Source organism: Schistocerca serialis, chromosome 3 (genome assembly GCF_023864345.2).
Source record: "Schistocerca serialis cubense isolate TAMUIC-IGC-003099 chromosome 3, iqSchSeri2.2, whole genome shotgun sequence".
Classification (NCBI taxonomy): domain Eukaryota; kingdom Metazoa; phylum Arthropoda; class Insecta; order Orthoptera; family Acrididae; genus Schistocerca; species Schistocerca serialis.
This window is the reverse complement of record NC_064640.1, coordinates 436,863,086-436,879,433: the sequence shown is the minus strand read 5'-3', so window position 1 is coordinate 436,879,433 and position 16,348 is coordinate 436,863,086.

The following is a 16,348-nucleotide window of genomic DNA, read 5'->3' as shown; positions in this document are numbered from 1 at the left end:
TTCTTCCTCCACATTTGCCCATCTGAGCCAACGATTTCGCAGCTCACAAGGCTTTTAACTGAAGCTTTGCTCACTTCCTTATACGGCACTACAAAAAAAGGTTAAATTTTAGCTGAATAACGTCCGGGGAACAAGTTAATAAGTGAAATAAACTACTCCAAATTCTTAGGTGTTTATATTCATAAGAACCTAAACTAGAAGTCACGTGTTACAGATCCTAAACGTTTAAACTCTGCAACTTTTGAGTAGCAGATAATATCAGGTTTAGGACACGAAAATGTCAAAGATTTAACTTAATTTTACTATTTTAATTCACTAATGTCTTATGGCATCATATTCAGGGAAAAGTTGCCATTGAGGAAGAATATGTTTGTTGCATATAACCGTGTAATAGGATAATACGTGGTGTTCACTCTAGAGTCTCTTGCAGACAGTCATTTAAGATCTCTTTTGTGTTAAATTCGTTTTTCACGTCTAGTTCCGTAGGGCCAAATTGAAGGGCAATTCTCCAATTAATATCAGAAAAGTTAACAATAAATAAAATAAAATTTACACGAATTCCATGCAGACGACAATCTGATGACAGTACTTTAAACATAGCTGCGCTACAGCAATGGTTCCACGTAAATCAGACTAAGAACAGCCGACCAGTTGCAAAGGATAAAGCAATCTTTACCTAGGTTTCAATAGATATAAATCTATCTTCTTCAGAAGATGCCTGGGGACAATGAACATCGTAATATATATTAAGGTATGAAACATGAGTCAAGAATAAAGTTTAACATATATTAGGAAAATATTGTATTACAAGATGTGAGAAAGATTCTTGGTACTTACAGTATTATAACAACATGAAGTGGTATGTCCTTATCGTTTAGGCAAACATCTGCATAGTTACATTAATCATATAAAATATAGCCCTGACAACAGGGTTTGTCAAACAAATAAAATAGGTACATAGAAGTTGCAGAGCGCCTAAGCGACTGAGTAAAATCGGCCAGCGTAGTAGCACAGCGGCCAGGGCAGGTGGCGCTCATGTCGCGAACTATGTGCCGATAGGCGTACTGAAGTAACATTTGAAACATAAATTTTAAATGCGTTCTTAAATAGAGTGATAATAAATAAATTGGCAAGCATTTGACACTCCCGTTATGACATTGTGGGAGGTATAGGAACAATAACGTAGATACATACATCAAAAAGACAGGTGGCGCTTCCGCCGTGAGTTACATGCAGTGGTCTATATAGCCAAAATATAAAGTTATATTACCATATTAGTGAAGCCCATAGAACGTATATAAGTCAAACCATCAAGAACAATCAGTAATGGCTTTTAAGAAAATTAAGAGACCTGGTCTACACTCCAGTTACTACGTAATATAGAATAAGAGAAAATTACATGGGGGCCGCTGTAGTGGCAGCCATATATCGTGAAAAGAACACATTATATAAACGATAGTAAACTGGAGGATTTGAAAGTGCATTATAGCTTCCTGAGGAAATAGACTACTGAGGTTACTAACACAGTACGGGTTTAAAGCCTTCAAAAAATTGTTTACAAGCAAGGTTCAACTGATCATTCAGAATATTGCCGTCTTTGAGCTCTAGATGTTTAAAAATAAATAGCTCTTCCCACAGATCTAGTCTCCGTCCTTTGACCTGTCTATGTAGGATAACCGTGTCTTCTAACTGTTTAGGCGTATGGCCGGTTATCAAGAGGTGTTCAGCAAAGGTAGAGTTGCGAATATTCGTTCCTTTTTTACCTAACAGATGTTCTTTATATCGTGTTTTCACAGCTCTGCCGGTTTGACCAATATAATAAGAGGGGCAGTTATTACAGGTTAGCTTGTAAATACCTGAATTAGAAAACCAATCGCTGGCAATCTCTACTGACTGTACAAGATTTCTTTTTAAACTGTTATCTGTAGAAAAGGAGACGTTACAGTTATATTTTTTATTCAGAAGACGTTTAATCCTATACGATAAGTTACCCAGGAAAGGGATGGAAATAAATTTTTTAGTTTCTGTGGTATCCGTGGGGAGAATATTTCTCAAAGTCGAACATTTTTGGGAGATTTTCTTATTGAGCAGGTAATCAATCATATTCTGGTTATACCCATTATTAACCGCAATCGCTTTGATGACATTCAATTCCTTTTTTTGATCCGCAGGTGATAAAGGAGTGGTTACCATTCGGTGAATGGCGGAATGAAAAAATGCCAATTTATGAGCTTTTGGATGGGTTGAGTCAGCAGGAATGACATTATCAGAATATGTTTCCTTGCGGAAGATATTAAAATGGAAGGAATTATCTTCTATAGAAATTGTTAAATCGAGAAAATTAAGTTCACGTTTATCATTTTGAAGTTCTTTTGTGAAGGAAATTTTTTCATGTAAACCGTTGAAAGTGTTAAAGAGATGCTCTAACTCATGATCAATGCCATCAAAAGCAATGAAAATGTCATCAACATACCGTGCATAATAGCGGATTTTGTGGCGTAATTCTGAACTTGAATTGAAGAACGTTGTTTCTAGGGCGTTAATGAAAACCTCTGCTAGAATACCGGCGAGGGGGCTACCCATTGCTAGACCATCTGGTTGTACATACATTTTCCCGTTAAATGTGAAGTAATTGTATTTTAAAATGACCTTGAGCAAACCAATGAGTTCGGCAATCTGAGTTTCACTTAATTTTTTGTGTTTAAGAAGATTCTCTTTTACAAGGTCTATGGTTTCATCAACCGGAACATTTGTGTAAAGGCTGACGATGTCAAAGGACACCAGTCTAGTGTCAGGTGTACAACTTATAGATTGAATATTGTTAATTAATTCCTTACTGTTTTTTACAGAAAAATTATTTTCAAAAGTGAAAGCATCTTTAATTTTAAAATGGAGGCGCCTAGCAAGGGTGTGATGTGGACTGCCTATACCATTCACTATAGGGCGGATCGGGTGATTTTGTTTATGCAGTTTAAACTGACTTCTAAGCACTGGTGGTTTAGGGTTCATATTTATAAGCCCTTTCTTTTGGAACTTATTGAACAAGCTGACGGAATTCGTTAAAGTACGCCGGATTTCATTTTGCAGTTCAGTAGTAGGATCTACAGTAACCTCAGTGATGTTTTCCTCAAAAAACTTTACAGTCTTCTCTATATATTCATTTTTATAAGCCACGACCACGGTGTTCCCTTTGTCACTCTTAGTGATTAGTGCGTCGTGCTCTCTAAGTTTATGATTAATGCTTTTTATTATACTATATTCGCCCGATTGCTTATTAGGAGATAATTTAATTTCTTTTTCTATTATGTTGTTACATTCGTAGGCACATTTGACTTGCTCCGTTTTCTCTAATTTCAGAGATTCTAAACCGATTTTTAGATCTACAATGAGATTACAAATAACTGGATATTTATCGAGTTTAGCAGGCAAGTTATATTTAAGGCCTTTACACAACAAGTCATTTTCGGCCTGCGTAAAAGAAATATTGGTTTTATTTAGTACTCTATCGTAAAATAGGTGCTTAACACTATTGTCTGCTGTATTATCACTTTTACTTGTGGTCCTATTACTAAACTTTAAAAGCTTTCTTTCATGTCTGGCCTTGATTATTTCTTTACGATTAGAGAGCCATTCATTAATACTATTCCACAGGTGGTCAATTTGAAAATTACAAAGATCTTTAAAGGCTTTAGTTAAAAATAGGTGTATACAGTAGGCTTCACTATTAAGGACATCTTTTTTCTTGTACAAATTTACTGTGCTCTCGGAAATGACTAAATGCACTAGCTTCTTTTTAATAGAAGGCACTCTGTTACACTGTTTAAAATTTACGTACGCCTTCACATAATCAGGGATAATGTCTTTCTCTAGGCACTGGTGATTAAAGTCAATAGCCATACCTGCTTTCACAATTTTTAATTTGATGTCCATATACCTGGATGCAGCTTTTGATACCTCGGCAGGCAAGAATTTCAGTACTTTAAACATAGCTGCGCTACAGCAATGGTTCCACGTAAATCAGACTAAGAACAGCCGACCAGTTGCAAAGGATAAAGCAATCTTTACCTAGGTTTCAATAGATATAAATCTATCTTCTTCAGAAGATGCCTGGGGACAATGAACATCGTAATATATATTAAGGTATGAAACATGAGTCAAGAATAAAGTTTAACATATATTAGGAAAATATTGTATTACAAGATGTGAGAAAGATTCTTGGTACTTACAGTATTATAACAACATGAAGTGGTATGTCCTTATCGTTTAGGCAAACATCTGCATAGTTACATTAATCATATAAAATATAGCCCTGACAACAGGGTTTGTCAAACAAATAAAATAGGTACATAGAAGTTGCAGAGCGCCTAAGCGACTGAGTAAAATCGGCCAGCGTAGTAGCACAGCGGCCAGGGCAGGTGGCGCTCATGTCGCGAACTATGTGCCGATAGGCGTACTGAAGTAACATTTGAAACATAAATTTTAAATGCGTTCTTAAATAGAGTGATAATAAATAAATTGGCAAGCATTTGACACTCCCGTTATGACATTGTGGGAGGTATAGGAACAATAACGTAGATACATACATCAAAAAGACAGGTGGCGCTTCCGCCGTGAGTTACATGCAGTGGTCTATATAGCCAAAATATAAAGTTATATTACCATATTCGTGAAGCCCATAGAACGTATATAAGTCAAACCATCAAGAACAATCAGTAATGGCTTTTAAGAAAATTACGAGACCTGGTCTCCCCACGGATACCACAGAAACTAAAAAATTTATTTCCATCCCTTTCCTGGGTAACTTATCGTATAGGATTAAACGTCTTCTGAATAAAAAATATAACTGTAACGTCTCCTTTTCTACAGATAACAGTTTAAAAAGAAATCTTGTACAGTCAGTAGAGATTGCCAGCGATTGGTTTTCTAATTCAGGTATTTACAAGCTAACCTGTAATAACTGCCCCTCTTATTATATTGGTCAAACCGGCAGAGCTGTGAAAACACGATATAAAGAACATCTGTTAGGTAAAAAAGGAACGAATATTCGCAACTCTACCTTTGCTGAACACCTCTTGATAACCGGCCATACGCCTAAACAGTTAGAAGACACGGTTATCCTACATAGACAGGTCAAAGGACGGAGACTAGATCTGTGGGAAGAGCTATTTATTTTTAAACATCTAGAGCTCAAAGACGGCAATATTCTGAATGATCAGTTGAACCTTGCTTGTAAACAATTTTTTGAAGGCTTTAAACCCGTACTGTGTTAGTAACCTCAGTAGTCTATTTCCTCAGGAAGCTATAATGCACTTTCAAATCCTCCAGTTTACTATCGTTTATATAATGTGTTCTTTTCACGATATATGGCTGCCACTACAGCGGCCCCCATGTAATTTTCTCTTATTCTATATTACGTAGTAACTGGATTGTAGACCAGGTCTCTTAATTTTCTTAAAAGCCATTACTGATTGTTCTTGATGGTTTGACTTATATACATTCTATGGGCTTCACTAATATGGTAATATAACTTTATATTTTGGCTATATAGACCACTGCATGTAACTCACGGCGGAAGCGCCACCTGTCTTTTTGATGTATGTATCTACGTTATTGTTCCTATACCTCCCACAATGTCATAACGGGAGTGTCAAATGCTTGCCAATTTATTTATTATCACTCTATTTAAGAACGCATTTAAAATTTATGTTTCAAATGTTACTTCAGTACGCCTATCGGCACATAGTTCGCGACATGAGCGCCACCTGCCCTGGCCGCTGTGCTACTACGCTGGCCGATTTTACTCAGTCGCTTAGGCGCTCTGCAACTTCTATGTACCTATTTTATTTGTTTGACAAACCCTGTTGTCAGGGCTATATTTTATATGATTAATGTAACTATGCAGATGTTTGCCTAAACGATAAGGACATACCACTTCATGTTGTTATAATACTGTAAGTACCAAGAATCTTTCTCACATCTTGTAATACAATATTTTCCTAATATATCTTAAACTTTATTCTTGACTCATGTTTCATACCTTAATATATATTACGATGTTCATTGTCCCCAGGCATCTTCTGAAGAAGATAGATTTATATCTATTGAAACCTAGGTAAAGATTGCTTTATCCTTTGCAACTGGTCGGCTGTTCTTAGTCTGATTTACAATCTGATGAGTATATATTTGCACAATCAACAATATAATAGAGGAATTTGCTTAAATTTTCCCAGGAACAAAATACAGGGAGAGGGCCATTAGAATATTCTGCAGTTTAGACTTGAAACTGCGAGGATTACTGGTAGGATTTTTTAAATTCTTGTGGTAGTTTACTGAAAATGGCCAGCAGAATATTGTACATCTTCAAGCACAAGAATCAAGGATGTGCGATCCAAATGCATATTGGATTTCTGTCTAATGTTAACTGAGTGAAAACTGCTAATTCTTAGGAATAAGCTCGTATTGTTAACAATAAACGACATCAAAATATAAACACTGACGGAAAAAAATCGCAACACCAAATAGGATCATGCAATACTAGTTGGAGACGACTTTAACCTACCGAGTATAGACTGGGATGCCTATGGATTCATTGCAGGGGGTACAGACAGACAAACACATGAAATACTTTTGAGCACTTTTCTGAAAACTGTCTTGAGCAGCTAGCTCGGCAACCCACATGTAATCGAAATATCTTAGATCTTGTTGCTACAAATAGACCGGACCTTATACACAATGTCAATATAGAAACAGTGTTTAGCGGTCATGATATCATTGTAGCAACTAAGGTTACGAAAGTTATTAAACCAGTAAAGAAGGCTAGGAGAGTATTTCTGCTGGATAGAGCAGATAAGCAGTTATTAGCATCCCACTTAGACAGTGAATTGACACCACTTAGTACCAGTAAGATGGACGTAGAGGAATTATGAGCAAAGTTTAAGCAGATTATAAATCATGGTCTGGACAGTTATATGCCTAGTAAGTGGATAAAGGATGGAAAAGACCCACCACGGTTTAATACGGAAGTTCGGAAGATGTTGAGAAAGCAGAGGCTGTTGCACACTCGGTTCAAAAGAGATCGCACAAATGACGACAAGCGAATGTTAGTATAGATTCGTGCGTCTGTGAAAAGATCTATGCGCGAAGCACACATCGACTATCTCGTCACACCTTAGCAAAAGATCTGGCAGAGAACCCGAGAAAATTCTGGACATAAGTAAAATCACAAAGCGGGTCTAAGGCTTCCATTCAGTTCCTTGTTGACCAATCTGGTATGGCAGTTGAAGATAGCAAAATCAAAGCTGAAGTTTAAATTTCACATTTAAGAAATCGTTCGCGCAGGAGAATCGGACAAATATACCGTCATTTGACCCTCGAACAGACTCCCGTATGAATGACATAATACACTCCTGGAAATGGAAAAAAGAACACATTGACACCGGTGTGTCAGACCCACCATACTTGCTCCGGACACTGCGAGAGGGCTGTACAAGCAATGATCACACGCACGGCACAGCGGACACACCAGGAACCGCGGTGTTGGCCGTCGAATGGCGCTAGCCGCGCAGCATTTGTGCACCGCCGCCGTCAGTGTCAGCCAGTTTGCCGTGGCATACGGAGCTCCATCGCAGTCGTTAACACTGGTAGCATGCCGCGACAGCGTGGACGTGAACCGTATGTGCAGTTGACGGACTTTGAGCGAGGGCGTATAGTGGGCATGCGGGAGGCCGGGTGGACGTACCGCCGAATTGCTCAACACGTGGGGCGTGAGGTCTCCACAGTACATCGATGTTGTCGCCAGTGGTCAGCGGAAGGTGCACTTGCCCGCCGACCTGGGACCGGACCGCAGCGACGCACGGATGCACGCCAAGACCGTAGGATCCTGCGCAGTGCCGTAGGGGACCGCACCGCCACTTCCCAGCAAATTAGGGACACTGTTGATCCTGGGGTATCGGCGAGCACCATTCGCAACCGTCTCCATGAAGCTGGGCTACGGTCCCACACACCGTTAGGCCGTCTTCCGCTCACGCCCCAACATCGTGCAGTCCGCCTCCAGTGGTGTCGCGACAGGCGTGAATGGAGGGACGAATGGAGACGTGTCGTCTTCAGCGATGAGAGTCGCTTCTGCCTTGGTGCCAATGATGGTCGTATGCGTGTTTGGCGCCGTGCAGGTGAGCGCCACAATCAGGACTGCATACGACCGAGGCACACAGGGCCAACACCCGGCATCATGGTGTGGGGAGCGATCTCCTACACTGGCCGTACACCACTGGTGATCGTCGAGGGGACACTGAATAGTGCACGGTACATCCAAACCGTCATCGAACCCATCGTTCTACCATTCCTAGACCGGCAAGGGAACTTGCTGTTCCAACAGGACAATGCACGTCCGCATGTATCCCGTGCCACCCAACGTGCTCTAGAAGGTGTAAGTCAACTACCCTGGCCAGCAAGATCTCCGGATCTGTCCCCCATTGAGCATGTTTGGGACTGGATGAAGCGTCGTCTCACGCGGTCTGCACGTCCAGCACGAACGCTGGTCCAACTGAGGCGCCAGGTGGAAATGGCATGGCAAGCCGTTCCACAGGACTACATCCAGCATCTCTACGATCATCTCCATGGGAGAATAGCAGCCTGCATTGCTGCGAAAGGTGGATATACACTGTACTAGTGCCGACATTGTGCATGCTCTGTTGCCTGTGTCTATGTGCCTGTGGTTCTGTCAGTGTGATCATGTGATGTATCTGACCCCAGGAATGTGTCAATAAAGTTTCCCCTTCCTGGGACAATGAATTCACGGTGTTCTTATTTCAATTTCCAGGAGTGTAATAAGTATCCCTGGTGTAGAGAAATAACTGAAAGATTTGAAAGCCAATAAATCACCAGGTCCGGATGGAATCCCAAAAAGGATTTACAAAGAGTGCTCTATGGGATTGGTCCCTTAACTAGCTTGCATTTATCGTGGATTCCCGCCCAGCAGGAAGTCCCAATCGACTGGAAAAAAGTGCAGGTGACTCCAGAGTATAAAAAGGGTAAAAGAATTGACCCGTAAAGTTACAGGTGAATATCCCTAACTTCAGTTTGCTGCAGAATCCTTGAACGTAGTCTCAGTTCGAATATAATAAGTTTTGTTGAGACTGAGAAGCTTATGTCCACGAATCAGCACGGTTTTAGAAAGCGTCACTCCGGCGAAACTCAGCTTGCCCTTTTCTCACATGATATACTGCGAACTACTAGATTTCCGAAAAGCATTTGACAAGGTGCCCCATTGCGGGCTGTTAACGAAGGTACGAAGACATGGAATAAGTTCACAGATATCTAAGTGGCTATTCTTAAGTAATAGAATCCAGTATGTTGTCCTCGACGGCGAATGTTCATCAGGGCCAAGGGAACTGTGATTCGAATTTGGCGGACAGGGTGAGCAAGAATCTGCATTTTTTTGCCGATGATGCTGTGGTGTACGGTAACATGTCGAAGTTGAGTGACTGTAGGAAGATACAAGACGACTTAGAAAAAAATTCTAGTTGGTATGATGAATGGCAGCTAGAACTAAATTTGGAAAAACGTTAGTTAATGCGGGTGAGTACGGAGAACAAACCTGTAGTGCTCGGATACAGTATTACTAGTGCACTGCCTGACAGTCAAGTCGTTTAAACATCTGAGCGGAACGCTGCAATATGAAATGGGATGAGCATGTGTGAACGTTTCTTCATATACACAACTTATACCTTATGGCAACAACTTAAGCTCTTAGCAACTGTTCAAAGTAACGACAACCAGTGTTAACGTACAATTTACAGCAGCATAAAAACTTTTACCACACTCCTCAAATATCACTCTTGTGTGTTGCACAGTGAGACGGGCAGATAGGACCCGACAAGTTAGTATCTCTACGATTTCTGCTAAGGCTTCATAAAAGATCGATTTTATACAGGGTGACCAAAAACAATCTGAAGAGCTTGTAAGGGTGTTGCAGGATATGTTGTGCTGAGAAACAATTTTCAAGGAAAAAAATCTATACACTGCGCCGTATGACATCCGAGTTAGCCAAACAGACTACTACGCGCAAATGTAAGCGACTTCGAGAGACGTTGTCGTTAAACGTGTTCTTGTTTGGTTCCCTAAAAACGAACAAGAGAGCGATTCAGAAATTGGGCATGGCGTGGTAGTAAGGATCTGACCGCAGCTCGTGCGCTATCATCTACGCTACGAGAACAACAGCTATTACTTTTATCTGGCAGGCTGCTTGAATTTGCGCTCGCAGCAACATGATTGGCTAGTTTCAATGCTAAATAACTCGGAAATGGCGCAACATGTCTACTGTTTTTCCTTAACAATTATTTCTCAGCACATCCTCCCCTGCAACACTCGTCCAAGATTTTCAGACTGTTTCTGTCAACCCTGTATAGTCCCATAGCAAAATATCCACCGTGGACACGTCACAGACGTTTTTCGTTGGTTGTCGAGCTAGTGACACACTGGATGCAGTTTACTAACACGTGCCTAACGCACATTGCTCATTCCAGACCTCATATAACGCCATAGAACTTCAAATATTCATATCTGACCATTGGCTCCTTTGAGCCGTGCTCTCCTTCCTCCGGCGCATCGCCAGAGGTGGTCACGGTGCTTGGCGTGCGATCGCTGGCGGCTTTCGGTGAAAGAGGACGTACTAGCATACTGGTAGCTGGTGGCAGGTGGCCCGTGTTTTGCGAGTGGGATTGTATCGTACGGTGAGCTGTTTTGAGGTCGGAAGCCACGCCTCGTCGCGGTTTGTGTTGCGACTCATCGAGAAGGGCGCGTCTTCTTGTGGTAAGATTGCTTTTTCCTAATGCATTGTAACGCCCCCCCCCCCCCCCCTAAAGACCACGTGTTGGTTTAAGCTGTGGCTGATGGTCTGTGAAACTGTCGCCGTTCAGTATTCAATTTGTTTAACGGCAAGCAACAAGAGGAGCCTTTCGACAGAGCGACGTTGAGTGTTCAATGAGTGTACAGTTGAAATTACCTGGTAGCTTACAGCCATCAGTTGTAGTATTCTGGGCTTGTTGCTTGGTTGATTACATTTTTCTAGTTTATATATATATATATAGGGTGTTACAAAAAGGTATGGCCAAACTTTCAGGAAACATTCCTCACACACAAATAAAGAAAAGGTGATATGTGGAGATGTGTCCGGAAACGCTTAATTTCCAAGATAGAGCTCATTTTAGTTTCGTCAGTATGTACTGTACTTCCTCGATTCACCGCCAGTTGGCCCAATTGAAGGAAGGTAATGTTGACTTCGGTGCTTGTGTTGACATGCGACTCATTGCTCTACAGTACTAGCATCAAGCACATCAGTACGTAGCATCAACAGGTTAGTGTTCATCACGAACGTGGTTTTGCAGTGGGTGCAATATTTACAAATGCGGAGTTGGCAGATGCCCATTTGATGTATGGATTAGCACGGGGCAATAGCCGTGGCGCGGTACGTTTGTATCGAGACAGATTTCCAGAACGAAGGTGTCCCGACAGGAAGACGTTCGAAGCAATTGATCGGCGTCTTAGGGAGCACGGAAAAATCCAGCCTATGACTCGCGACTGGGGAAGATCTAGAACGACGAGGACACCTGCAATGGACGAGGCAATTCTTCGTGTAGTTGACGATAGCCCTAATGTCAGCGTCAGAGAAGTTGCTGCTGTACAAGGTAACGTTGACCACGTCACTGTATGGAGAGTGCTATGGGAGAACCAGCGTGTGCAGGCACTATCAGCAGCTGACTGGCCTCCACGGGTGCACTTCTGCGAATGGTTCATCCAACAATGTGTCAATTCTCAGTTCAGTGCAAATGTTCTCTTTACGGATGAGGCTTCATTCCAACGTGATCAAATTGAAAATTTTCACTATCAACATGTGTGGGCTGACGAGAATCCGCACGCAATTGTGCAATCACGTCATCAACACAGATTTTCTGTGAACGTTTAGGCAGGCATTGTTGGTGATGTCTCGATTGGGCCCCATGTTCTTCCACCTACGCTCAATGGAGCACGTTATCAGGATTTCGTACGGGATACTCTACCTGTGCTGCTAGAACATGTGCCTTTACAAGTACGACACAACATGTGGCTCATGCACGATGGAGCTCCTGAACATTTCAGTCGAAGTGTTCGTACGTTGCTCAACAACAGATTCGGTTACCGATGGATTGGTAGAGGCGGACCAATTCCTGACCTCAACCCTCTTGACTTTCATTTACGGGGGCATTTGAAAGCTCTTGTCTACGCAACCCCGGTACCAAATGTAGAGACTCTTCGTGCTCGTATTGTGGACTGCTGTGATACCATACACCATTCTCCAGGGCTGCATCAGCGCATCAGGGATTCCATGCAATGGAGGGTGGATGCATGTATCCTCGCTAACGGAGGACATTCTGAACATTTCCTGTAACAAAGTGTTTGAAGTCACGCTGCTACGTTCTGTTGCTGTGTGTTTCCATTCCATGATTAATGTGATTTGAAGAGAAGTAATAAAATGAGCTCTAACATGGAAAGTAAGCGTTTCCAGACACATGTCCATATAACATATTTTCTTTCTTTGTGTGTGAGGAATGTTTCCTGAAAGTTTGGCCGTACCTTTTTGTAACACCCTGTATATATATTGCTCGCAACAGGTCTGAGAATTAACCTATCATTATTGAGGATTGTGCCCCGGTTGTTGCTTTGATTGCGTAGTGACCATAATTTTGGTATATCATTTTATATACATTCTTCCGACTTAAGGTTTGGGAAGACAAGAAAGGTCTGTATTTATTATCATTGCAGGGCCGACATTGGTTTCCGATGTTCCGCACCCAACCGTGATCCTGTACCCTGTACCTTGGGCGCGTATTTGGGTTGAGGGAGTTCAAATGGTTCAAATGGCTCTGAGCACTATGGGACTTAACATCTTAGGTCATCAGTCCCCTAGAACTTAGAACTACTTAAACCTAACTAACCTAAGGACATCACACAACACCCAGCCATCACGAGGCAGAGAAAATCCCTGACCCCGCCGGGAATCGAACCCGGGAACCCGGGCGTGGGAAGCGAGAACGCTATCGCACGACCACGAGATGCGGGCTGGTTGAGGGAGTTGCCTATTCTGATGCGCGCCACTCGCTATCTTTGTCGGAGCCTGTATTGTTCGATTCCCTGGAACTTGGCGTAGCCATTCCACTCCAATTCCTACTTAACGACAAATCCAGACTTGAGTAGGACCATATCATTGGTAGAAGAGCGTGGGCATATCAAGGTTACGAGTGGAGCATGTCAGGTTTCATATGAGCATGGCCGTAAGGAGCTGTCCAGGGTTGTCATACTTAAAAATTGACCATCTGAATTACGAGCTCGCCATTGTCAACAGTCAACCCAGGGGACCGTAACTGAGTTAGTAAATGGATTGTGGGCTACATTACACGAGCGACTTGTCACTTCTCCTGACATCCTGGGGAAGGTTGACCAAGTTATACCTTTGATTGAGCAGGCTGTTGACCAGCTCGAACAGAACTTGAATTTTTTGGCGAGTACTCAAGTCACTCCGAAACAAAGGGCAAGAATTCAGGCCCAACTTTGTCACTGGCAGGCCAGATCAGGTGATCTTAGCTCCGTGCAAACCGATAAGCGGCCCAAGGAAGAGATAGACGAGTTAGCTAGCAGAATTACTCAGGTACAAGCCAAAGCCAGTACTATTGGGATAAAGGAAGAATTCGAAGTTATGCATAACCAAAGAATCCAGCCACGCAATCCCCAACAGCAAGGTGCTGGCGTGCTGGAGGGAGAGGTGATGGTACAGTTTGCCAGATTGCTGAACCTGGTCATGCATTTGCTCTGATATGTCACCCAGCTCGCCATTGACAGTATTGACCAAATTCGACATTTTCTTTAGTTAGTCGTGCATCTCCAGCTGCATGCTAAGGGGTTGGGGGTGCCGGAAGCTACCATTTTGCGTTTGTTGTATCCGCTCAGTCTGGGGACCCAGTCTGGGATCTTCTTGGAAGTACTGCGAGAAAGACCTACCCTCGCCTACCTCCAACGGACTATTATAACATCAAAGCTTTCACCTTGTGCCCGCAACGAATTGGAGGGCTGGTATTATTGGAGCGTTCAGGGACCATCTGAACTGTTAGTACAATATATCGACAGAGTTCGTACTGCTGAATACACCATAAGTATGGAGGTTGCCAAACAGCGGAGTGTGGAGGTTATTCTGCAGGGGGTGAGACCTGAGGATCAATCAAGGGCGCAGTTCGCTGGGAAGCCTACTATCTACTCCCAGTTATCATAGTTGGCTACCTCTATAGAGGCCCTTAGGGTTGCTGATGAGCAAAGAGGCCTTAGCAGCGCCGCGACCAAGGCACCTGAATTTTCGTCTGAGCTAGCACAATTGCCTCATTGGTTGTTAACTGACTGGAGATGTTTCAGGTGCAGATCTGACACCCATCTGGTCATGAGTTGCCCCAAGCAGCGTGGGGCCAAAAAAGGTCGATGACGCAAGAGGAAACGGAAGGGGGGGGGGGGGGGACTATCGTTCTAGGTTACCGAAAGACTGTGCTCATGTCAGAACAACAAATTGCTCGAAACTTCCTTTGTCTGTGCTCTACTAAATCAGGGTCCCATTTGTTGTCTCCTTGAGTCCGGGAGTGCTGTGTCCCTGCTCGATCTGGACTGGTATCTTGAATTTCGTAGGATCTGTAAGTTGCCACCCCCAACTCCCAGTTTTCAGAGGTGTCGAACAGTTAATGGACAGAGGCCGCCCCTGGCATGAGAGGTACAGATGAAGTTGTCTGTGGCAGGTTTTTCCTGGCCAGTAAAGCTACTATTGGTGAGAAAACTTCCCGTTACCCTGTTGCTTGGTTGCGATTTTATTCAGCACACAGGGATTATCCTTGATGTCAACAGCAGGACCTTTTTCTTTAAATTTTGCGCGGCCAGAAAATAGGGTTTTGTTCCTGTGAGATTAGTCAGTGGCGTCCCTTGTTGGTCAATGAGGTTACATCTGAGTTTCAGCTTGGTCACCTCCAGAGGCCCCAAGCTCAACAACTGTTCAAGGTGGTCCAACTTTTTCCTGACGTTCTTACCGACAGATTGGGAGTTGGTTCAAATGGCTCTGAGCACTATGGGACTCAACTTCTGAGGTCATTAGTCCCCTAGATTGGGAGTAACCGATAGGATAGAGTATAGAATTCGCTTGGTTGATGATGTCCCAGTGTGCCAAGCCCCCTATCAGTTATCCCCTCCTAAAATGCGGATCCTATGCCAGAAGGTCGACGCTATGTTGCGTGATGTGGTTATCAGACCATCTAACTCCCCTTACGCTTCCCCAATGTTCTTAGTCCCGAAGGCTCAGGGGCGAGATTACTGGCCTGTTGTCGACTACTGGCAACTTAACAAGAAGGTGGTTCTGAAGTCCGTTCCCCTTCCTGACCTTCATAACTGCTTCTCCTGGTTTGCCGGCGCTAGGTGTTTTACTGTCCTCGACTTGAATCAGGCATGCCATCAGATTCCGTTGGCGGAAGAATCCAAAAAAGCTACCGCGTTTTGTACCGACTGGAATCTTTTTGAATTTAACTGAGTCCCGTTCAGATTGTCGACTGGAGCTGCTGTTCTATCTCTAAGTGGAATTGGGAGAAGGCTAGGCGCAATATTAAGCGAGCACACCTCCGGCAAGCTCAGCGCTATAACCACGGTAGGGTCCCGGCCCAAATAAAGGTAGCCCATGCGACCATGGGAACACCTAGTGTTGGTAAGTTAGCCCCCCGTTTTATTGGCCCATGCCAGGTCCACAAGCAACTGTGTCCCGTCAATGTTCTGGTTAAAAACCTTGCTAACAATAGGTTCATTCGGGTGCATGTTACTCAGATTAAAACCTAAGCTGTCATGCTGACGTCCTTTGACTTCCCCCCCCCCCCCCCTTCCCTTACTTCATCCTTGGAGGAGGAGGAGGAGGAGGAGCAGGAGGAGGAGCAGGAGGAGGAGGAGGAGGTTGAGCAATGATCTCCTTCCTCTGGTGCATCGCCAGAGGGGGTCACAGTGCTTAGCGTCTGATCGCTGGCAGCTTTTGGTGAAAGAGGACGTACTAGCCCACGTGGACGGCCGCATTTTGTGAGTGGGATTGTATCATACGGTGACCTGTTTTGAGGTGGGAAGCGATGCCTCATCGCAGTTTCTGTTGCGACTCATCTAGAAGGGCAGTGAGGTGATGTGCCTGCGGGCATGATGTTTTGCCGTTTGCATTATCGAGTTCTCATCTTCTTGTGGTAAGAAGATAGAGCCATGATCACCTTCCCTCACCAGAGTGGCACACAACATTAGTTGGCAGCATCGTTCCCATCCG